We start from the raw sequence: 24,004 nt of genomic DNA, 5'->3' as shown, positions 1-24,004 counted from the left end.
CCGAGCTCCTGAGTCCGCAGCGTCGAGGGCGGCCGTGATGGAGGACCTAGATGATCTCCTTCCCTCTTCCAACATCGCCGCGAACTCTTGGCGGGAGGCTGAAGGCAGGAGCTCCGTGAACTTCGCCAGGGACGTCATGATATCGAAGACGTACCTGGCGAGGAGGACCATCTGATTGGCGATACGCATTTGCAGACCGCCAGCGGAATAGACCTTACGGCCTAGCAGGTCCATACGCCGCACGTCCTTCGATTTGGGTGCAGGGGCCGGTTGGCCATGCCTCTCCCTATCGTTGACCGATTGGACTACCAACGAGTCCGGGGTCGGGTGAGTATATAGATACTCATAGCCCGTGGGAGGGACAGAGTATTTGCGTTCAACCCCACGGGCCGTAGGAGGGACGGACGCAGGCGTCTGCCAGAGTGTGGTGGCATTCTTTTGAACTGTCCGCACGAAAGGCAGTGCGACGCGCACTGGAACCTCTGCCCCAACTACATTTGTGATGGGGTCCTCGTCCTCCTGGACCTCCGCTATCGGCAGAGCCATAGCCGTCGCCACGCGGCGAAGGAGGTCCTGGTGCGCCTTTAAGTCTATGGGCGGAGGCTCCTTCGTCGACGCTCCGGCCACCGCTTCGTCAGGCGAGGACGAGGAGGACAAGCCCTGGATGACCGCCTCCGAAGATGGATCCGCTGCCTGCTCGTCGGGGGGGTCGGGCTGCGCGTGCCCCTGGCGTTCAGGCGGTATGGAACCCGCGGCTGGCGGCGAAGGGGCCGGTCGGCTGAGTGTCGCCTCTGGTACCCTGCGCTCGGACGCCAGGGGTCTCGGGGGGAAGGGCACCCCCTGAGCCTCATACTGGGCCCAGGGAACCCAGAAGCCCCACGGCTGTGCCCCTTGAGGATGGCCCTGCGGGGTGGGCGGCAGGTGTCCGTAGCCCTCCGTCCCGGAAGCGACCGACGCGGGGCGGGATGGCCATGGAGGTGCCGAGGCGCTGACGGAGTGCGCTGCGGAGTGAAGCAGTCCGTCCCTGGATGGCAGCGAAGAGCGATGCTAGTCCGCTCGGTACCGGGATGGCGACCGGGAGCAACGTCCGTCACGGTGCCGGGAGCTCGACCGGTGCCGGGAGCTTGACCGGTGCCGGGAGCTGGACCTGGATTGAGACCTGCGGTGCCGGGAACGGTGCCGGGATGGAGACCTCCGCCGGTGCCGACGAGATGGCGACCTGGACCTCGTGCAGCGCCGGGAGTACGACCGGTACCGCGATGACGAGCGGTACCGGGACTGCGACCGACGTCTCGACGGCGATCGGTACCGTGATGGCGAGCGGTGCCGAGATCGCGAGCGACAGGACGGAGATCTGCCAAAGGACTGGGAACGGGAACGGGAACGGGTGTGCCGTCTATGTCGCTTGTCCAGAGACGGTGGCCAGGTCATTCTGGCCGGCTTTCCCACCGACACGACAGCCCGCACCGGCGGTGCCGGGGGCCGGAGGCTCGGTGCCTCTATGAGCTGAATCAGCTCCCGCGCCGAAGAGAATGTCTCCGGCGTGGACGGCAGCCGGGGCTCAACCACGGTCGGTACTGGGGAGCGTGGCGGCGCCCCACTCGACGGGCCTTGCGGCGCCGGAGTCAAAGGTCCGGTGCACGACTTGTGCACGGGCACCGCAGGGACCGCAGGTGGAGAGACCGTTTTCGCCGAGTCCTCAGCGCGGGCCTGAGCGAGTGCCTTCGCCAGCTTATGTCTCTTTGAAGGCGACAGCGAGCGGTGCCGGGACTTCGTAGCCGCTTTCTGAGGCTGTGGTGCCGCGGAGCCTGAGCGGCTCGGTGCCGCTGGTGCGCTCTGCACCGAGGAAGCTCACGGTGCCGGCGCGGACGGTGCCGGGGGCTGGAGCAACGCTTCCATCAGGAGCTGCTTTAAGCGGATATCCCGCTCCTTTCAAGTCCGCGGTTTGAAGGTGGAACAGAGCGAACCTTTATCTGTTCTATGTCCTTCGCCCAGGCAACAGAGGCAGGCGTCGTGCGGGTCTCCGACATGCATAGGCCTCTGGCACGCTGCGCAGGGCTTAAAGCCCGGTGCTTTGGGCATGAGCCCGCACCGGGGGAGGCAAAGGGGGAAACCCCCCCTTTTACCTTATCTAAACACTAACTATCTAACTAACAAACTGTAAAAACTAATCACTAAACTAACTATGTACAAACAAGAAGCGAGAGCTAGGGTTGTGGAGGACAGAGAGCACTCCACAGTTCCAACTGGCCGTCACGGGCGGTAAGAAGGAACTGAGGAGCGGACGGGCCAGCTGGGGTATATAACACGCGCCATAGCGGCGCCACTCCAGGGGGCGCCAGCCGGCCCGCCGGTGTTGCTAGGGTAAAAAAGTTCCGAGATGCCGTGCACGCGCAGTGTGCACACCTAACTGGAATGCATAGGAGCAATCACTCGAAGAAGAACCTTAAATGCTGTCTTTTTTAAATAAGCTGCTTTATGAAATGCTCTAACTAAGAGCAAGGGGCGGGGGGTGTTGATAAGTATCAGGCTATTAGACAGCAGTTGTTATGGAGCCTTCTTGGTTACACTGACAGCCTGGTACAGATGACACTTTGAATGGGATGCAATTTATGAGATTCAAGCATCTATGTCTGGAGGTGCTGCTGTAAGGCCTGAACATCATTTAAATATTTTAAGAGTTTGCTCTAAGTGTATGAGATGACTCTTTTCCAATACCACAGAAGCTTCTCCCCTCTCCTTCCCCTCATAGTTATTTTCAGATTTTACATCAATATTTATGGAGAGAAACTATTCTCTGTGAACAACAGTCAACAGTCATTCTTGTCACTTTGGAAATGATACAACCAGAATGTCTTACTAGCTTTATGTTGTATTTTCAGAAAGCAGATTATCATTACACCTGTTTACCCATTGCTCAGCGAGTTTTATTTTGATAATCAGCTATAGATATTAAAGACAAAGTAACATTTTCATTGTAACTTTTCTTTGTGGAGAGGAAGGATCTTGGTTCTGTGTTTAAAGCACAGACTAGCACTCAACAGAGCTGGGTTTGAGTCCCAGATCTGCCACTGATCTGCTCTGTGATCTGCAGCAAATCAATTCACATTTCTGCTCTTCTGTTTCCCCTGCCACTCTGCACTCTTATTGTGCGTTTGTACAGTGCCCAGACTAATGGCACCTCTAGGCACCACTGTAATACAAGTAATAAAAAATAATAAACAATACTATTAATAATAATAAAGTTCCAGCTTTGTCCCAGATTTTGTGCACCGCCTTGATCGAGTCACCTAACCTTTTGTGCTTAAATTTCCCCTGAAAATGGCTTAATTCACTAAGGTGCTTTGAGCTCCTCAGAAGGGACTACTGCAGTGCAACGTATTATTATAAATCTAGGAGGTTTGGGACTTTATTTTTGGACCTTTACTTTAGCTCTTGAGTGCTCACTCTCTTTGGTTCTAATATTTACTCTTTTCACATATGTCATAACTATAAAGGGAAGGGTAACAACCTACTGTGTACAATACTATAAAATCCCTCCTGACCAGAGGCACCAAAATCATTTTACCTGTAAAGGGTTAAGAAGCTCAGGTAACCTGGCTGACCCCTGACCCAAAGGACCAATAAGGGGACAAGATACTTTCAAATCTTGGTGGGGGGAAGGCTTTTGTTTGTGGTCTTTGTTTTGGTGGGTATTCGCTCTTAGGACTAAGAGGGACCGGACATCAATCTATGTTCTCCAAGTCTTTCTGCACAAGTCTCTCACATTTCAAACTTGTAAGTAACAGCCAGGCAAGGCGTGTTAGTTTTATCTTTGTTTTCTCAACTTGTAAATGTTCCTTTGCTAGAGGGAGGTTTATCCCTGTTTTGCTGTAACTTTGAAACTAAGGCTAGAGGGGGTTCCTCTGGGCTCTTTCAATCTGATTACCCTGTAAAGTTATTTCCATTCTGATTTTACAGAGATAAACTTTACCTTTTCTTTTAATAAAATTCTTATTTTAAGAACCTGATGGATTTTTCATTGTTTTAAGATCCAAGGGCTTTGGATCTGTGTTCACCAGGACTAATTGGTGAGGGTATACTCTCAAGCCTACCCAGGAAAAGGGGGTAAAGATTTGCGGGGGAGGAATTAGTCTCAAATCTGCCCAGGAAAGGGGGGATTAGGGACTTGGGAAATATTTGGGGGAAGGCAGAGTTCCAAGTTGGTCTCCCCTAAGATTTGGAACATGCTTGGTGGTGGCAGCTTACTGTTAACCTAAGCTGGTAAATAAGCTTAGGGGTCTTTCATGTGGGTCTCCACATCTGTACCCTAAAGTTCAGAGTGGGGAAGGAACCCTGACAACATATGTCTCGGTTTTGCATTTCTGTTTACCTGTAGCTTCTATGTTCCTCTGAGCTTGCCAGTAGTTCAGAAAGTGGTCTGATTATTTAACTGGGCTTCCTTAACAGATTTCAGTATCGGGGTTGTCTCTGACTGCAATGTCAGTTACAGCAATGTTCAGGGTATACAAATTAACTTAAAAGAAAGTGATACAAAATTAAATATGTGATAATATGATAAATCTTGTTAAACAGGGAAGGAAAAGAAGCCGCTCTCATTTAACCCTGGCAATTGAAAATATGTGGTAGGAAGCACTGTGCTTTTGCTCTCATTTGAACAGTTTGATGAAAGGCCATGAACACATTCATTAAAAACATGATTTTTTTTTTAATATAAAGGTTTAACTCTCACTCCTGCTCCCCACTCCATCTATTAACAAGCACAAGGTCAGATTCCCTACTCCTATTAAATAAATTCTATGGGCTTCTGTGGAACCACTCTCAATTTACACCAGTGTCTAAGGGAGAGCAGAATCAGGCCTCCTGTTATTTGTTGATGCTTAATCATTTCCTGCAGCTTAACTTTCTACAGATGCATACCCCTCTTCAGGCAGGATCTGGAACACTGAAAACATGTTCTTGAGTTTTGTAAGTTAAGTAAGTTAAGTAACCAATCTTCTTGTTCCATCCTAGCCTAGTGGCTAATTAGACACATTTCCATTTGTTACTAACAATAAGTGAACCTCAAAAGACAAACGTTTTGTTCAGTTTGGATAAGTCCAGATATTATTCTGAGATTTTTTTTTCTACTAAAGTAAGATTACAAAACAAGATTACCTTGAATTTACCAATATATACCCACCCTGGGGAGCTGGGAAATCTGTATACAATTCAGGTTTGCACTGCAAGAAGGCCCCAAATAGATTCTGTACACTGAATAATTTATACTGTGTCAGCCAGGTGATGAATCTCATTTCTCCCATTGTTCACCTCACATATAAAGATTCTAATTTTGCATTTTACCAATATCACTTTTCATGTTCATCCACTTACTTTTCAGAAAAACTGTTCTTCTGGACCAAGATAACTAAAACATGATTCAAAACTAGACCCAAAGCAGCATCAACATGATAGTGGACATTTTTTCTGAGCCTGGCAACAAAATGAGGGGAAGATCGCTCAATAAGTTGGCTAAAATTGGAAAAAATGTTGTTGTTTTTTTATTCATCCTGAAATACTCCTACTGTAGCACATTAATTCACAATTACACTGTAGCATCTTTCATCATTGCAACATACCTGTGGGATAGTGATTGTTGCATCCATCTTAGAGAAGTAAAAAGAGAGTGCAGTAAGACTAATCAGTCAGAAACTAGAACCCAGGAGTTCTGATTCCTAGGCCTTCTGCTTTAATCACTTGATGATGTTTCCCATTCTGCACCAGGTACCATGATTGACATTTTCCAGGACAATGGGTTTAGACCAAGCCCACTGGCCGGGGGGGGGCAGGGGAGGGAGGGGTAGGAGGGCACAAAGCGGGCAATGGCCCAGGGCCAGGGCAATTTAAAAGGGCTCGGCACCCCTGGCTGCCGCTGCTGCTACAGTAGCTGCAGTGGTGTCCAGAAGCCCAGGCCCTTTTAATTCACCCAGGCGGGCCACAGAGCTCTGAGGCATAGGCGCTGAGTGGGTATTGAGCACCCACCAGCGGGTCCCTCCTCTCCCACCAGGACCTACCGCCAGTGGCAGGCCCTGCCAATCAGCTCACCCCCATCCCTCCCAGTGCCTCCCACCCACCGCCGTCAGCTGTTTGGCGGCATGCTGGAAGCACTGGGGGAAGGAGCAGGAGACTGGAAGTGGCAGGGTGGGGGCGGGCCTGGACGATGCATGGCCCAGATGCTGGGAGTGGAAGGGGCAGTTCCAGCCGCTGAGAACACTGCTCTGTAGCCCTATGCAGCGGCTGCCTGAGAGAGTCTGGCTGGGGAGGTGACTTCCGCTCCCTGCCAGGGCTCAGATGCCAAGGTCCCCAGCAGCTGAGCTGGGTGGGGAGTGGAAGCTGCCTCCGTCCCAGCCAGGCTCTCTCAGTCAGCTGCCAGGCAGGGCTTCAGAGCAGCGACCGGGAGGGGCTGGCGTTAAAAGCGGCTCCCTCCTGCTCCCCACCTGGGCTCCTGCCCACCAGGGAGAGCAGCAGAACATGCTGCGGGGAGCGGGAACAGGCCCAGCAGGAGGACAAAGCTCCCACCCCCCAGTAACATGGGATGGAAAGAGTGCAGTGGTGGCCCTAGGCTGCCCTTTAGATCATGCCCCCCAACTATGGGGAGGCACCAGTTGTATATGGAGTGCCATCGGGGGAAGGGATGGAATGGGGTGGGAAGAGGTAGGGTAGGCGTGGGATATTGGGGGAAGGGGCCTCGGATGGAGGGGGGTGTCGAGCACCCCTGGGAAATCTTGAAGTTGGCGCCTTTGCTCCTAGCCTCACGTGGGATGGTACCGGTAGCGGGCAGGCATGTGGAAGCCTTGGTCATGCCAGGAGAGCGTTCCCAGCAGTGTAGCCGGCAGCTCGCTGGGCACCAGCGGGGGTCCATTGACTGTTCTGTCCCAGGGCTTTTTGCTGTTGGCGGGCCTGGTTTAGACACACCTTTTCCATTAAGGATTTTCACTCTACTGCACTGAAAATCTCAACTCATACATTTAATCCCAGATTCAGCAAGTGCATAATTTTAATCACGTGGGGAGTCCCGTTAACTTAAGTGGGATCACACACGTGCTTAAAGTTTGACCCATTTTAACCTAGCCCTTTGCTTTACAGATCATTTCTGAAGAAGATTGTAGATTCAAAACACCATTGCTATCTTCAGTTTCTGTTTTCAACAAAAATAGAATAAAATCCTGCTTTTCATTTTTCTTGAGCGTTTAGCTCTGTAGGAAAAGACATTTGATCCTATCAATATTTTCCCCTAGCAAAACCCACCACTACCTGAAGTAATATTTACCTGACCTTCCGCAATTATAATGTTGGGTAGGATTTTAGTTATTGAGACTTATGTGCAATACAAGAAACGTTTTTTGAGGGGCCACTGCAGGGTAAGATTTTTACGAGCAAATTCTTTTTTGTTTCTTTTTCTTGCTGTGTGTGATTACTTCAGGATAATTGGCTTTATCTGAGCTTTATTGGTCTGGACAGTATATTTTACAGTGTCATAGGTTATAATCTTATCTGGGGTTCACGGAAATACATAACATTTTTTTCATTAATAATACATATTCTTTTCTTGCAAGAATGTATGTTGTGACTGGCTATTTTTGGATGAGTGTCTCGGTGTTCTGTGTCTGATATAATGCCATATGTAAGCACTGTGAATAAGAGGCTGTTTGTCATTTGGAAAAGATTGAGAATGAAAATTATTTATTATTTACCAGAAGGAGATTAAGGGCAAAATTCTCCTTATTGAGCTGCATGCCGGAGCTCTTATCCACCACACTGATCTCTTGCATAATCAGCATTTAAATTCCATTGCAGAATACGGAATAAAAATACACTGCAGGCAAGAGAGGAGACTTTTACCATAGGTTGGTCTGATATTCTAAATTCCAAAAATGTCTCCATTTGAAAGGCCAGAAAAATATTGTATTATTATATTAATAAATTCATAGTAATCCTAGTCTGGGCATTCTACAAATCACAAAATTAGAGAGAGGTTAATATTATTAATTATTATTTGAATTATCATATTACCTAGGAGCCACAGTCATAGGCCAGGAAGCCCTTGTGCTAGGCAATGTACAAACACAGAACAAACTGACCCGAACAGCTTTCATTTTAACTGACTTGGCCTATGTCCTTCCAGCAAGACAGAGACAGAGGTAAGAATAAGACCATGTCTACACTACCAATTTTTGTCAACAAAAGTTATGTTGACACCCGAAAGTCGACATAATTAAAATTGGAATTTCATGTTCACACTTGCTCCCTTTGTCAGCAGATTGGGGACACCACCGTCAACAGTATGAGCATTGCACTGTGGGTACCTACCCCACAGTCCAGCTTGACACCTTCTGTCGCTAGGTGTTTTGGGACGGCAGAGTGGATCACGGTGCATCTTGAGACCTGGCTAAATGTCCCGTGATGCATTGCTGTGTGTCCCAGTACTCCATGGGCTTCCGGCTTTCTTTCACAGCATTTTTGCAATGGCCATTCTCTGCTGTGCACCTCGGCATCTTTGTGAGAAGGGATGGATCCCGCACTGCTCTCCAGTCTGTTAACTGTCATTAGACATAGTGCATGGCAGTGCAGTTAATCGTCAAGTTCCTCACGGAGGAAGACTCACAGGCACCCAAAATTCTGTGTGACATGGATAGGAGCAACTTGAGATTGCTTTTGGCATTCACAGAGCAGCTGCATAGGGTAGACCATCGCTTTGGGGCTTGGGAAACAAGAACTGAATGGTTGGATCGTATCGTCATGCAGGTGTGGGATGAAGAGCAGTGACTACAGAACTTTTGGATGCAGAAAGCCCCCTTCCTGGAACTCTGTGCAGAGCTCGCCCTGACCTGCGGTCATAGGCGTCGACTCCATGGGTGCTCCGGGGCTGGAGCACCCACAAGGAAAAATTAATGGGTGCTCTGCATCCACTGGCAGCCAAGCTCCCCTCACCCCTGCTCCACCTCCTCCTCCTCCCACACTGAGCACGCCACGCCCCTGCTCCTTCGCCTACCTCCAAGCCACCCGCCAAACAGCTGTTTGGTGGCATAGAAAACTCAGGGAGGGAGGTGGGAGGAGCAGGAATGTGGCACGCTCAGGAAAGGAGGTGGGGAAGAGGTGTGGCCAGGACAGGGATTTGGGGAAGGAGTTGGAATAGAGGCAAGGAAGGGGCAGAGTTGGGGCAGGGACTTTGGGGAAGGGGTGGGAAGAGGTGGGGCAGAGTGGGGCCTCATGGAAGGAGTAGAGTGGGGGCGGGGGCAGAGGGTGGGTCAAGCACTCAGGGAAAAGCGGAGAAGTCAGCGCCTATGCCTGCGGTGCAAGGAGACCAGAATAAAAGCTGCCCACTTAGTAAAGAAGTGTGTGGAAATCACTGTGTGGAAGCTGGTGACTCCAGACTCATACCAGTCAGTCGGAAATTAATTTGGAGTGGGGAAGTCAACCACTGGGGCTGCATTAATGCAAGTATGCAGGGCAATAAATCACATCCTGCTACGAAGGACTGTGACTTCGGGAAATGTGCGTGAAATAGTGAACAGCTTTGCAGAAATGGGTTTCCTCAACTGTGGAGGGCGATAAATGATGCACATATTACAGTTTTGGCACCAGACCACCTTGCGACAGAGTATATCAATAGGAAGGGGTACTGCTCCATGGTGTTGCAGGAGTTTGTAGATCACCGAGAGAGTTTCACTGACATCAATGCCGGGTGGTCTGGGAAGGTGAATGACGCACGCATCTTCAGTAACACCAGCCTGAACAGAAAGCTGCAAGTGGGGACTTTCTTTTCAAACCAGAAGATTACAGTGGGGGATGTTGAAATGCCCATAGTGATCCTGGGAGGCCCGGTGTACTCCTTACAGCTGTGGCTCATGAAACCTTGCGCAGGAAACCTGGACAGCAGTAAGGAGCGGTTCGACAACAGGCTGAGTAGGTGCCAGATGACCAGGGAATGTGCCTTTGGCAGATTAAAAGCGCACTAGCTGCCTTTATGGCAGGCTAGACCTTAATGAGGATAATATTCCCATGGTCATAGCCGCGTGCTGTACACTGCATAATCTCTGTAAAGCGGAGGGTGAAAGGTTTGCTCAGGGGCAGAGCGGTGAGGCAGACAGCTTGGCTGCAGATTTTGAGCAGCCAGATACCAGGGCTGTCAGAGGAGCCCATAGGTGGGCAATTCAAATCAGGGAGGCTTTGAGGCAGCACTTTGACAATGAGCACCAGTAATTATATCTCTGTCATCAGTGTTAGTTTTTCTAGGTGTCATTTTGGGCCTTATATTCCTGTAAGAAACAATTGTTACAATGCCTGTGCATGGATTGGTAGTGCCTGCAGTCTCAGTTTGTAGAAAAAAAAATAAAGGTGATTCACTATTAAAAACCTTTGCTTTTGTTGAACAAGAAACAGCGCACACAAATGCCTGCTGGGAAAGGAGGAACCAGGGAAAGAGAGACTTTCACAAACTGTGTGCAGGTCCAGCTACCATTGTGAAAGTTTTCCGAGGGGGTGGAGTGAAGGGGAAACCGAGAAGTCCCGGAAGGTGGAAAGGAATGTGCGAGTGGAGTTTGGAGGGTATGGGGGGGTGCATAGAAAAGTGTTCTGAAAGTCCTGCAGGTGAGGTCGAACAAGTATCTGCTCGGTCTCCAGCAATATTAACGACTGCCTCATCTGCGTTTACTCCTCCATTAAGCCTCCAATCCTCTTAGTTGCATCCTTAATGAACGCTTGATTCTCCTTTCTGACCTGCCGTTCGGCTTCCCAGTACTCCTTACGTTCCCTTTTTTCTGCATTGTAGCACTGCAGAACCTCAAAGAACATGTCTTTTTTGCTGCATCTTGGGAGCTTTCTTATCTGGCAGAGACACTCAGCAGGGGAGTGGGGGATGTTCCTGAAGACCACATCTGCTGAAGCACAGGGGACAGTGCACAGAAGCAGGATTGTTAAAGTCACACACTGCATTGTAACATTTCAGTTATATACATCTTTTGCAACATTGCAATCAGTTTCTCACTAACTCTAGCCAGACACACATCTCAGTGAACAGCCAAAGCATGGTGAGTACATTTGTGGGGGTGGGGCACTCCACATAGGGAAAAGAGCACACACTCTCTGCAAGGGTCATGGTGCAGTATTCTATGGGAAAAAATCTAAAATTCTCCCACACTTTTCCACAGGCGGGGGTCATTCTAGCAGACATCTCACTGCTAAGAGTAAGCAGGGAAACAAAGGTACATACACTCCATGCTTGTGGCTTCCACCCTGCTCCCCATGCTGCTTGCCAAATGGTGCAGGACAGTTTCCTACAATGGGGGAAGGAACAAAGCTGCTCTGCCACAGAACCTGTGGCAGAGGATGGCCGAGCACCTCCAGGAAAGCTTCTTAGAGATCTCGCTGGAGGATTCCCGTGAGATCTCACCATGTATCAATGCCCTTTTCCGCTGTACTGATTAGCTACACAGGGAAATGTCCATCTCACAGAAACAGAGCCAGCATCCCACATTTCTGTACCCTGAACCCATCTCCACAATACAGAAGCCACAGCCATGTGCCAGGCATCTCATCTCCTGCTGCTTGCTCTCCGGAGAGCAGCTGCTGAGACTGGCTAGACACCTAGGGAGTGGAGAACAGTTCCATCAGGCAGTCCTGCTGGGAGCTCTATGTCCTTGTCTAACTCCACCTCTTCATCAATAACTTTGTCTTCTGGGTTAGGTCCTCTTTCCACAGCCTTCATTCACAGGGCTCTTGGTGATGGAGGTGGGGTCACCACAGAGGATGGTGTCCAGCTCCTTTTAGAACCAGCAGGTCTTAGGTGAAGTACCAGAGCAACAGTTTGCCTCCCTTGCCTTATGGCATGCCTGCCTCCGCTCCTTTATCTTCACTGCAACATGTCCTGATCACAGCCCTTTTTGCACAAGACTTGAGAAATCTTCCCATAGATATCAAAATTCCTATGGCTCAAGCACAGCTGGTACTGCATAGCTCCTCTCCCCATATACTGATCAGATCCAGCAGCTCTGCAGTGGAAGAGCGTTTGCTGCGATGTCCTGCCCTGATCACTTGGGTAGATGCGATAAGACCTCTCCATGCCGAGCCAGCAGGAAATGGAATTTCAAAAATTCCCGGGGCTTCTAAAGGGTGGGAGGGGGGAGGGGGATGGTTGTTTACCTGGCTGCAGGGCAGTGCAGTTCAAATCACTGACCAGAGCGGTTACGATGGACATTGTGGGACACCTCCTGGAGACCAATTAAAATGATTAAATCAACCGCGGTGTCTACACTGGCACTTTGTCGAGAAACATGTAGAGGCAAAAGACTCAAGTCTCTTGTGGTGGTGGATGTATTTAGTCGCCAAAATCAGGCATCTTTCCCGAGAAAAGTTGCATCGCAGTGTGTATGCACGTCCTGTTTGGTCAACAAAAGGCAGATTTTAGTGACAAAACCTGGTAGTGTAGACAAGGCCTAACACTCAGGAATCCTGACACCTAGGTGCTTGCTTTAACCACTAACACAATACTCCACTTGTACTCTTCACCTCCTAAAATGGCATAAGTTACAAAACCAGCCAGCCTCGTCCTCCTTACATGATTGACAAGAGCAGATAACTATCTTCGCTGTTGGCTTTTGCAGACATTGTGTTCTCTTCAGTATTTTATATTTAAAATCTCTGTAAAGATCTGTAGTTATTTATGTAAAATACAAAGAGAGTGATAAGTATCCATTTAAAAGACCTTAGAAAGCTTAAAAAATATATTAACTGAAGGAAAAATAAAAAAAGTGAAGGCACTGAAGCATAGACTTGGCACAGATTTAAGCTTTCTAATACAATTTCTAAATGAAGAACCCAATAAAGGAGGGTTATTTTAAATTAAAATCATTATGATATGCCCAGTTTTGATCTGAGTCTTAACAACGTGAAGTTCATTGCCATTGTATATCTTCACAGCTCTGTTTATATGCCATGGTTTTATCTGATATCTAGTTTCATGGGCAAATTAAACACTGCAAATCTGTCTTGCTATAAAGAGAGTAATTCCAACCCACCCAGAGTCCAGCTTCTGCAAATTACTTTTACTCACATAGCTCAAAAAGTTTTTAAAATTATATTTCTTTTAAAGATAGGTACTTTGTAATACTTCAGTATTGCAAACTTCAATAGCTGAGGTAGCTTACCTGAGGTTTCATACAATAGCTAAATGGCAGAAATCCTTCTCAGGCTAACGTAATCAGTCCCTAGGTCACATGTGCGCAAGTTGAGGGAACTAATTTAACTACTAAGCTGCTATTACATTTTAAACTCTCATCTACTTTATACTATATGCTGGTACAGATCACATTTTGTATAATTGAAATATAGTTTTAAATTTTTACTTAAATGTTGAGATGATGGTATGGAAGACAACTGTGCTTGTCTGAAGAGTTGACATTTTCCTTATGCTTTTATGCTTTTTAAATCTTTACTAATGTGTCTTTGATATGGAAACTAAGTTTCACATCCAGGAAGTCTGCCTTAGGCCATGTCTAACACTGGGAAAATAAATCTTGTTAGCAAACCTGTTAACTGATATATCTAAACTAAGGTGATGTTAAACATGACTTTAGCCTTTTCACATATGATATATTATCCCAGCGTAGAACTGGCTTTATGGATTAAGGGATTTAGGGATTTATGTTCATCAGCAGGCTAAAGGAACTGTTCACCGCAAAGGCTTTCACCTAAGTTAATACACCCAAGGAGCAGGGAGGGTTGTGTTCATCTAGCTCGCACCTTATACAACTTCAAAAGTAGCATTTGAGGTAGGGGATTGTATAATAACAATAGTGAAATACACTTGTATTACAGAGACAGGATTGTATGGGTGGCATACATGCTTATTGACACCTGATCTTCACAGCTGATTTAGGCCCTGGTTGAAATCAATGGAACTTCACTATGTGCTTAAAAGCTTTGCTGAATCAGAACGGTAATGTCTAAACCCTGTGAATGAAGACTATCTAACTATGGCCTGGTCTATACTAGAAAATTACATTGGCTTAACGATGTCACTCAGGAAAAATCCACACTCCAGAGTGATGTAGTTAACGTCCAGTGTAGATTTCTTCCATTGCCCTAGCTACCGCCTCTCGGGGAGGTGGATAAACTAAGCTGACAGGAGAACCCCTCCCAGCTGTGCCACTGAAGCATTTCAGGGGTAGACAATCCCTATCTGATGGCCCCATCACCATAGTATCTGAGCACCTCACTGTCTTGAATGTAATTATCCTCACAATAGTCCTGTGAGATAGGGAAGTACTAATAGGCCCATTTTATGGATGGTAAACTACGGCCTTATGTACATTACAGAGTTTTGTTGACAAAAGGCAGCTTTTGTCGACAAAACAGTGGATGTGTACACACTATGATGTGACTTTTGGAGGCAAAAATGCCCTGTTTTGGTGACAAAATAAAACCACCCCCATGAGAGACCTAAGGCTTTTGTGTGCAAAAGTTTTGTCAAAGTGCCAGTGTAGACACCATGCTTGATTTTATCACTTTAATTTGCCTTCGAGAGGTGTCCCATAATGCCCATCCTGACCGCTCCGGTCAGCACTTTGAACTCTGCTGCCCTGCAGACAGGTAAATAACCCTTCGCCCCTCCCCCATTAAAGCCCTGGGAATTTTTAAAATTCCATTTCCTGTTTGCTCGGCGTGGAGAGGTTATCACATCTTAGAAGGTGACCATGGCAGCCTCACGCAGGAAACACTCTCCTGCTTGGCAGGGGCGGCTCCAGGGCCCAGCACGCCAAGCGCGTGCTTGAGGCGGGATGCCGCAGGGGGCGCTCTGCCGGTCACCGGGAGGCCGGCAGGCGGCTCCGGTGGACCTCCCACAGGCGTGCCTGCGGAGGGTTCCCTGGTCCTGCGGCTCCGGTGGAGCATCCGCAGGCATGCCTGCGGGAGGTCCACTGGAGCCGCAGGACCGGCGACCGGCAGCGCACCCCCCCCCCCACGGCATGCCGCCGCGCTTGGGGCGGCAAAATGGCTAGAGCCGCCCCTGCTGCTTGGATCACTGTGGAGCTGCTGGATCTGCTCAGTACTTGGGGAGAGGAGGCTGTGCAGTCCCAGCTGCACTTCAGCCATAGGAATTGGGATACCTACAGGCAGGTTTTTGAAGGCTTGTGTGAAAAGGGCTGTGATCAGGACATGCTGCAGTGCAGAGCAAAGATAAAGGACCCGAGGCAGGCAAGCCATAAGGCAAGGGAAGCAAACCGGAGCTCTGGTGATGCACCTAAGACCTGCCAATTCTATAAGAAGCTCAATGCCATCCTGGCTGGTGACCCCTCCCCTTCTGTGCCAAAAGCCCCCTGGATACTTTGACAGACCTAGAGGTAGCAGAAAGAGGACCTAGCCCAGAGGACGAAGTCATTGATGAAGAGGTGGAGTGAGACGACGATGTGGAACTCTGGCAGGGTCTCCCGGTGGGGCAGGCAGCCAGGAACTGTTTGCCACTCCAGAGATGTTGAATCAGTCTCAGCAGATGCTCTCTGGTGAGCAAGAAGCAGGAGAGGAGGAAAGCCTGGTAAGTGGCTATGGTTTGTGTAGTGCAGAGGTGGGTTCAGGGTATAGAAATGCACAAGACTGGCTGTGATTCTGTGTGCTGGACATTTCCCTGTGTAGCTAATCAGTATGGCAGAACAGGGTGTTGATGCACGCCAAGATCTCAGGGAATCCTCCAGAGAGCTCTCTAGGAAGCTTTCCTGGAGGTACTCTGTAATCCTCTGCTGAAGGTTCCTTGGCAGAGCTGCTTTTTTCCTTCTCCCGTTGTAGGAAACTTTCCCGTGCCATTCGGCAATCAGTTGTGCAGGGACCAATGCAGCACACAGACAAGAAGCATAGAGACAAGGGCGGAATCCATAGTGTGACGGGTTGGATCACAGAACCTCCCTTGGGGCTGCCACCCGATGTGCCAAGACTACCTCTGCTCCTGCTTTCCCTGCCAGCTCAGGACCCCAGCACCCTGTCTTGCTGAGCCAGACACTCCCGTCTGCTCCAACAAAGACCCAGGGTCTGAATTACTTACCCCAAAGCTGCAGGTTTACCTGAAAGCAGCTAACAAAAGTGTTCCTGTCTTAACACTCAAATGCCCAACTCCCAACGGGGTCTAAACCCAAATAAATCCATTTTACCCCGTATAAAGCTTACAGAGGGTAAACTCATAAATTGTTCGCCCTCTATAACACTGATAGATATGCACAATTGTTTGCTCCCCCAGGTATTAATACACACTCTGAGTTAATTAATAAATAAAAAGTGATTTTATTAAATACAGAAAGTAGGATTTAAGTAGTTCCAAGCAGTAACAGACAGAACAAAGTAAGTCACCAAGCAAAGTAAAATAAAATGCGCAAATCTATGTCTAATCAAACTGAATACAGATAAGATCCTCACCAGTTCCAGAATGCTCCCTTTTACAGACTAATCTCCTTTTAGCCTGGGTCCAGCAATCACTCATACCCCCTGCAGTCACTGTCTTTTGTTCCAATTTCTTTCAAGTATCCTGGGGGGTGGAGAGGCTCTCTCTTTAGCCAGCTGAAGACAAAATGGAGGGGTCTCCCAGGGGTTTAAATAGATGTTCTCTTGTGGGTGGAGACCCCCTCCTCACTCCTATGCAAAGTCCAGCTCCAAGATGGAGTTCTGGAGTCACCATGTCCATGCATGACTCTCAGTTTCTTACCAGATAGCAGCCATGGTTCACATGCTACCTTGAACGTCCTCAAGTAGACTTCTTATGTGGATTGGAGCATTCCAAGATTCATTGTCCTTTAAGTGTCTCTTGATTAGGTACTTAACTTCAACATTCCTTTCTCCAGAAACTGACCAAATGGTCTACTATGGTTATTTAGAAATCAAGCCAGTACACAGCCAATATTCATAACTTTGAATAAAAAAATGATGCATGCATACAAATAGGATTAATACATTCAGTAGATCATAACCTTTGAGATATGTTACATGGCACATGTAGCATAAAATACATTCTAAGCATATTTCCATAAAGCCTTATGGGAGGTACCGTCACACATAGGTGTGTAGTAGATGTACCCTTGCTTCCCTGCTTACCCTCAGCAGTGAGATATCTGCTACAATGACCCCCCCACCTGTGGAAAAGTGTGGGAGAATTTAGAATTTTTTCACTAGCCTGCACTGCAACCCTTTCAGAGTGCTATTTTCCCCATATAGAGGGTCCCCTCACCCACTCCACCCCCAGCCAACACTCACCATGCTTTGGGTGTTCGCTGAGATGTGCGCTTGCCAAGGGTCAGTGAGAAAGTGATTGTAATGTTACCAGAGGTGTATTTTACTGAAATGTTTCAATACTGTGCGTGAACTTAACAACCATGCTTCTGTGCAATGTTTCTCGTGCTTCTGCTTATGTGGCCTTAAGGGACACCCCCCACACACTGGCAGAGTCTCAGCCAGATAAGAAAGCGCCCAAGATGGAGCAAAGAAGTTCTCCAATGCAGAGAAAAGGGAACGCAAGGAGTAGAGGGAAGCCGAAAGGCAGGACAGAAAAGAAAATCAGGACGCTACAGTGCGGATGATTAAAGTCATATAGGAGCAAACGCAGATGCTGAAGATCTTAATAATGATGCAGACTGAGCAGATGCATGCCCGCCCTCCCCTGCAGCACATTCATAACTCTTTTCCATGCCCCCCCAAACTTCACCTGCACATTCCTTTCCGCTTCCCTGAAGTTCTCGGTTTCCCATTCACTCCATCCCCTCGGACAACTTTCACAATGATAGCTGGACCTACACACAGCTCTGAAAGTCTGCCCTTCCCCCTGGCACCTCCTTTCCCACCAAGCATGCGTGTGTGTGTGTGTGCATGCGCGCGCATGTGCACGGGTGTGTTGGTTTTCTGAGATAAAAGCAAAGTTTTTAAACAATAACTAATCTTTATTTGTGATATTAGCAGATACTACCAAGATATAAACAGGCAGTTTAATCATTTGCTTACTGGAACCTAAGCCCCCAAATTTCACAATTGTTTCCTGTGAAAACTAGATGTAATGGAACATTGCAGCACCAATCACAGAGATATACTTCACTGGTTCTAATTTTCAAAGTGTTGCCTCAAAGCCTCCTGATTCCAATTGCCTCCCTCTGGGACTGTCTGATAGCCCTGGTATCTGGCTGCTCAAGATCAGCAGCCAGCTGGTCTGCCTCAGCACTCCACCCCTGAGCAAAACTTTCACCCTTAGCTTCACAAATATTATGCAACGTACAGCATACAGCTATGACCAGGGGTATATTATCCTCATTGAGGTCTAACTTGCCAAAAAGGCATCACCAGTGTGCCTTTAATCTGCCAAAGGCATATTCCATGGTCATCCCGGCACCTAGTCTGCCTGTTGTTGAACTGCTCCTTACTGCTGTCCAGGTTTCCCATGTAAGATTTCATGAGCAACAGCTGTAAGAGGTATGCCAGGTCTCCCAGGATCACTAAGGGCATTTCAACATCCCTCATTGTAATTTTCTTGTTTGGAAAGAAAGTCCCCATTTGCAGCTTTGTATACAGGCCAGTGTTCCTGAAGATGCGTGTGTCATGCATCTTCCCAGACCACCTCGCATTGATGTCAAATGCCTACAGTGATCCACAAGCACAGGCAACACCATGGAGAAGTACCCCTTCCTATTGATGTATTCCATCACAAGGTGGTCTGGTGCCAAAATTGGAATGTGTGTGCCATCTATTACCCTCCACAGTTAGGGAAACCCATCTCTGCAAAGCCCTGCACTATTTCACACACATTTCCCAGAGTTCTAGTCCTTCATAGCAGGATGCGATTTATGGCCCTGCACACTGCATTAACACAGCCCCAATGGTCAATTTCCCGACTCCAAACTGATTTGTGACAGACCAGTATCAGTTTGAAGTCGCCAGCTTCCACACAGCGATTGCCACACACTTCTCTACTGATAGGGCAGCTCTCATTCTGGTGTCCTTGCGCCGAAGGTCTGGGGAGAACTCCACATACAGTCCCAGGAAGGTTGCTTTCCTCATCCAAAAGTTCTGTAGCCACTGTCGTAATCCCAGACCTGCATGATAATTCGATCCCATCATTCAGTGCTTGTTTCCTGAGCCCAAAAGCGATGGTCTACCCTATACAGCTGCTCTGTGAATGCCAAAAGCAATTTAAAGTTGCTCCTATCCATATCACACACCATGTCAGACAACTGGGAGTCTTGTTCATTTAGGAACTTCATGATTAACTGCACTGCCATTTGCGATGTGTTAATGACAGGTATCCGAGCATAGGAAAGCAGTGCGGGATCCGTCCCTTCACACAAAGATGCCAGGGTGCACAGCAAAGAAGGGCCATTGAAAAATACAGGGAGAGAAAGCTGGAAGCCTGTGGAATGCTGGGATGGAAAACAATGCCTCATGGGATAGTGAGCCCAGTCCCAAGATGCGCCGTGATGTTTCGCCTTCCCAAAAGACCTAGCGGCAAAAGGTATCAAGCTGCACTGTGGGATAGGTACCAATAGTGCATTGCTCACACTGTCAATGCTTGTGCCCCAAGTGAGGATGCGCTGTGCTGACAGAGGAAGTGAGTGTAAACATGCAATACCGATTTTTATTATAGCACTTTTTGAGTGTCAACATAACTTTTGTTGACAAAGCTCTATAGCGTAGACAAGGCCTAAGGCCCAGAGAGACTAATGCCCAGCTAAAGGGATTTAGGCATTGCAACACAGAGTATTGCTGCACCAAACTTATAGGCTCCTAAAAAATCTCAGGAACAACACTGCTATCCATAAGCCCTGAGTTAGATGCATGTGCTCCCCATACAATGAATGGGAAGAGACAGGTGCCCTAGAATGTGATCCACAAAGCCAGCACACTTGGCAGGGAGCCACCTAAGCTAGCCAATGGGAGGTACCAGTGAGAGGTGTGTCGGCAAAGCCCTGCCCCTCTCATGGAGTTCAGTACTTAAGTCCAGGCTTTAGGAAGGTGCTTATTTCTGCTTATATTCCGTGAACTGAGGGAAGACAGGCATTCAGCCACCTAAGTCACAAGCTCAGAGGCCACCTAGTGGATTGGGCCCCTCAAGTGAGTTCAAGGGGGGGAAGCACGGAGGAGAAGAGGAGACCCTCCCTTCAAACCTCCTGAGGGGGCGGAGAGATTGGATCCACCATCTCTCAAGTGAGTGCCCTAGGTACTGGGATATAGGATATTTTGATGTAGAGTTCCCTCAATCTCTACTGTTGAAGTTGTTCCACTTTAATTAAATCATTGAATAATTAAATATGAATTGAGCCAGAGAAGGAATTAGAATGACTGTATTGCCTAGTGTTAATAATTAAGGCTCCGTGTCTGTCACAGAGGTCATGGACTGCTGAGTTAGACAAAGGTTTCCAACAGTCGGAAGAGCGAAGTTCTGGAACAGCCTTCCAAGGGGAACAGTGGAGGCAAAAAACCTAACTGACTTCAAGACTGAGCTTGATAAGTTGATGAAGGGGATGGTATGATGAGACTGCCTATGGTGGTATACAGCTGATCTGCGACTGCTAGCGCCCAAGACAGCCACCCTAGCCACTGCTCTGGACCCCAGGCAGCAGTCCCTGGCTGGCCGGAGCACCCATGGTCCTTGGCTGGCCAGCCGCAGCAACTGCGGTCTGTGGTCCCTGGCAGCTGGTGTTACTGACCCCCAGCTTCCCCCACAGCAGGGGTCCCCCAAGCTCCCTCTCCCCCCTGCAGCAGTCTCCCCACAAGCCTAAGCGCTGCTCCCCTTCATCTCCCCTGCCCAGATTTAAACACAGGTTTTTTAGTATAAGTCATGGACAGGTCACGGGCCATGAATTTTTGTTTATTGCCCATGACCTGTCCATGACTTTTACTAAGAATACTTGTTACTAAATCGTAGCCTTAGTTATAATCAGTGCCTTTTCAAACTGCCAATAATGTATGACAAATTTCAATATATTTCAGAGCTAAAGGAACTTGGAAAATATATTTATACTGATTTGTTTGTCTGAACAGAAAGTAGCTGCTGTTCATCAGTAATGCTACCAAGCCTTCAACTGATTGCATACGGGTGCAGCGGTGCCTCTCCATGCAATCAATTGAAAGCTTAGGGCCTAATTTGTGAGAACTCCCTGAAAATTAGAGCTGAACAACTGCTCAAAAGCTGTATCCAGTTTTGGTAGGATTCTAAATCTGGATCCAAACTCTGGGGCAAATTTTGAAATTGTGCCTATCTTTACTAAAAAGAAGGTTGTATATAATCTCATTTAAAAAAACGGTGTAAAATTTAATAAGTAAGGCCTGTGACCCGTTCAAAAATTGAAATAGTGTATGTAGGTGTAGACGAACGGCCTCACCCCTGCGGCGCCTCCTGCTGGTGACTTCCAGGAATTAGCTTGTTTTCCAGCTCCAGAGTGCCCTCTGCAGGCCAGTGATCTACTCGTCTTTTGGCCCCCGCGTCCCTCCCAGGACCCAGTGCCCCTTTATCTGGGGTGCTGCCCCCTGGCAGTACCCCACCGATCTAGGTCTCCACTCCCTGGGGAACCCCCAACCCACTATCCCCACTTCGCCTCAGTTTTGGCTACTGCCCAGTCTCCATCTAGTCTCCATTCACTGGGGAAGACTGCAGTATCAGCCACTCATCATAGGCAAAAGGGTCTGGACTGGCTGCCTTTACCCACCCTCAGGCTGCCCCTCTGCAAGCCCAATACGTAGGTGGGCCTAGAACTAGGTCCTGCAGCCTGGGGAGTTCCTGGCCTAGGGCTTCCCAGCCCCTAAGGCCTTTCCCCAGCCCTACCTCACTCTAGGTCCCCTGGGTGAGTTCCCCAGCAGCCAGGCCTGTCTCCCTCTCCAATCAGAAAGAGACTGCTCCCTCTGGCTTCCCTGGCCTCCTTATAAGGCCCTGTTGCTCAGTTTGGGGCATGGCCCCAATCAGCCAGGGTTTTACCTTGCCCAGCCCCAGCCCTCTGCAGGGCTTTTCCAACCCCTCCAGGGCCGGAGCGGGTGCTCACCCCGCTACAGTAGGAAAAGAGATTTCCACTAAAATAGTCACAAAGACTGAGTGCAAATCAAAGTGCGTAATGCAAATCTATAAAGCCCTATAGAGCTTCTGCCCTGGCTACTTCAGACTTCCCCCCACGTGCCATTGTGGCAGCTGAAGTCAGCAAAGGTGTTTCAGTGAAGAGGCAGTAGATTCAACACTTGAGGCGGGGCATTCACTGGACCCATATAACCTGGGGATATGTGTACTAATGTAGCTAGTGTCAAATTAGGATTAGTTGCATTGGTGAAACCCCCATGTTGCAAAAATGTAGCTGATATAGGCATAATGATCGAAATATTCCTAGTAGAGACTCTGGAATTCATTTCTCCCACTGCTCGAAGAAAACCAGAACATTGGCCTTTATCTGCAAGAATCATCTCTTTTCTCAAGCATTTCCTAAGGGTTTGGGTGTGGTGGAATGTTTATTTCTAGGGAATGTCATTTTTATTTCGCACCTTAAAAATAATAAATACATAACAAAATTGCATGTTGGTCTGAAATGCTGTATGTATGTCATGAGACATAAATAAAAATAAGGGTGGTGTCAGTTTGATATGGAATAAAGTAGCGATTGGACATCTAACATAGTAAATGCCAGTGGAAATGAGGTAGGATCAGAGGCTAAAATAGGGAAAGAACAAGTTAAAAATTGCTTAGACAAGTTATATGTCTTCAAGCCACCAGGGCCTGATGAAATAATCCTAGAATATTCAAGGAGCTGACTGAGGAGATATCTGAGCCATTAGCGATTATCTTCAAAAAGTCATGGAAGACAGGAGAAATTCCAGCGGACTGGAAAAGCATAAATGCCAATCTATTAAAAAGGGAAATAAGGACAACCTGGGGAATTACAGACCAGTCAGCTTAACTTCAGGACCCAGAAAGATAATGGAGCAAATAAGTAAGCAATCAATTTGCAAACACCTAGAAGACAATAAGGTAATAAATAACAGTCAGCATGGATTTGTCAAGAACAAATCACGTCAAACCAACCTAATAGCTTTCTTTGGCAGGGTAACAAGCCTTGTGGATGGGGCGGGGGAGTGATAGATGTGGTATATCTTGACTTCACTAAGGCTTTTGATACAGTCTCACATGACCTTCTCATAAACAAACTAGGGAAATACAACCTAGATGGAGCTACTATAAGATGGGTTCATAACTGGTTGTAAAACCGTTCCCAGAGAGTAGTTATCAGTGGTTCACGGTCAAGTTGGAAGGGCATATCGAATAGGGTCCCACAGGAATCAGTTCTAAGTCAAGTTCTCTTCAATATCTTCATCAATGATTTGGATAATGGCATAGAGAGTACATGTACAAAGTTTGTGGACAATACCAAGCTGGGAGGGGTTGCAAATTCATTGGAGGATAAGATTAAAATTCAAAATGATCTGGACAAACTAGAGAAATGGTCTGAAGAAAATGGGATGAAATTCAATAAGGACAAATGTGAAGTATTCCACTCAGGAAGAAGTCCAGAGAAGAGCAACAAAAATAATTAAAGGTCTAGAAACATGACATATGAGGGAAGATTGAAAAAAATTGGGTTTATTTGGTCTGGAGAAAACAAGACTGAGAGGGGACATGATAACAGTTTTCAAGTACTTAAAAGGTTGTTACAAGGAGGAGAGAGAAAAAATGTTCTCCTTAACATCTGAGAACAGGACAAGAAGCAATGGGCTTAAATTGCAGCAAAGGAGGTTTAGGTTGGACATTAGGAAAAACTTCCTAACTATCAGGGTGGTTAAGCACTGGAATAAGTTGCCCAGGGAGCTTGTGGAATCTCCATCAGTAGAGATTTTTAAGAGCAGGTTAGACAAACACCTGTCAGGGATGGTCTAGATAATACTTAGTCCTGCCCTGAGTGCAGGGGACTGGACTAGAGGACCTCTCGAGGTCCCTTCCAGACCTATGATTCTATGTCCTTTATCAAGGCAATAT

The 24,004-nt window shown here is 47.7% G+C and overlaps 1 protein-coding gene across 1 annotated transcript in view; it reads right to left on the bottom strand.

The window, feature by feature from the left end:
• The window catches only part of LOC120400284 (metastasis-associated protein MTA1-like), a 53,678-nt gene that overhangs the window by 8,073 nt on the left and 21,601 nt on the right, over window positions 1–24,004 (bottom strand). The window lies entirely within an intron of this gene.

The sequence above is a fragment of the Mauremys reevesii genome, linkage group 3 (genome assembly GCF_016161935.1).
Source record: "Mauremys reevesii isolate NIE-2019 linkage group 3, ASM1616193v1, whole genome shotgun sequence".
Classification (NCBI taxonomy): domain Eukaryota; kingdom Metazoa; phylum Chordata; order Testudines; family Geoemydidae; genus Mauremys; species Mauremys reevesii.
This window is presented reverse-complemented; position numbering and strand designations above follow the sequence as displayed.